This window comes from Alligator mississippiensis, chromosome 13, assembly GCF_030867095.1.
Source record: "Alligator mississippiensis isolate rAllMis1 chromosome 13, rAllMis1, whole genome shotgun sequence".
NCBI lineage: Eukaryota > Metazoa > Chordata > Crocodylia > Alligatoridae > Alligator > Alligator mississippiensis.
In genome coordinates, this window is record NC_081836.1 from 7,625,187 (window position 1) to 7,626,603 (window position 1,417).

Genomic DNA, 1,417 nt, shown 5'->3' on the forward strand with positions numbered 1-1,417 from the left:
TGGACTGCAGGCAGTCCGCCTACAGCTGGAGCGATTTAAAGAAGAGATCCCTGTAGTGCCAACTTTGGCCCTGGAAGACCCTGGCACGGTGCAGCTGGAAAGGAGGAAAGGAAGAGAAATGCTGAGGCTGAGTTACTTTTTCCTCTGTGTTGGACCAGAGGAAACAGGGGAAAAAACTTGTATAGAGCAGAGTAAAGGAAAAGCACAAGCCTCTAGAGCATGCCCGTGCCCTGTGATGTTGGCTAATTCTTTTGGAGGAGGCTGGGCAAATATTCCACCAGGTCCTAGTGCTACATGGCTCTGCCAGCTGTGCCCCTCATCTGCCTGGGAGCATCAGGGCCAAACACCCCATGTACACACACACCCCTGCCTGCCATTGTACCCCCAAACAGTAGCCAGCTCACCAACCCCAGCTGGACCTTGCCTGCTTCCCAACTGTGCCGCAGACATGAAAATGTACCAACCCAGGGCACAAAGTCATATTCCTCTTTTGTGACTGTCCACCATGAAGCCCGGCTGGAGCAAGATACTTGTATACGCGCTGTTCAAGCATGTGAACAGTCCCACTGTTGGCAAATGGACTTCACATGCTTAGATTGAAGCAAAGGCTCAAATGCTTTGCCAGCTGGAGCAAATGGAGCAGGGGGCATGGGTCAGCAACCACCCCAGGTCCTCATTGACTAAAACAGCATCCTCCCTCTGTCCTCCTTGTCTGCAGCACACATACGAAGTGTTGGTGGAGGACACTGGGCCGGGACTCAGGAGATCTAAGCTCAACACCCAGCTCCGACACAGACTCCCTGCATGACCTTGGTTAAGACACTTCATCTTGCTGTGCCTCTGTTTCCCCACACTGAAACGGCAACCACAATCCTGCTCTTTCCCCAGCCCTTGTCCATCCTGTCTGTATAGACTGCAAAGTCCTTGGAGAAGGGACTTCTGTGTCTATGGCACTCAGCATGATGGAGCCCAGCTGTCAGCTAGAATATAAATAAGCACAAATTGGTCAGTTGTGTTACAAAGGAGAGGCCATTTTAATATGGAAGGTGAATGCAAAGTACATGCTGCAACGAGAAGGGAGGGCTCGGCTAATAAAATTCCTATAGACAAGAGTGTGAAAAGCATCCAGTATCTGCTTCTTCAGTCTGGAGCCAAGGAGTCATTAATGAAGGGGAAAAAAAAGGAAAATTACACCCACTGACTCAGCTAGAAACTGATCCTTGGTTCATTTTACTAGGGGAGTGACTGGAATAAGGGATGACATTCACTAGCAGGCAAGGAAACTTTAGAAACCTGGAGAAACTCTGAAGGTTTGTGAGCAAAGTATCCTGAGCTTGATGTGGTGTCTGACCCCTGGGGTCTGGGGAAACTATCAGGAATGAAAGCCTGGAGCTGCGCAGGGTGGAAAGCACCATGG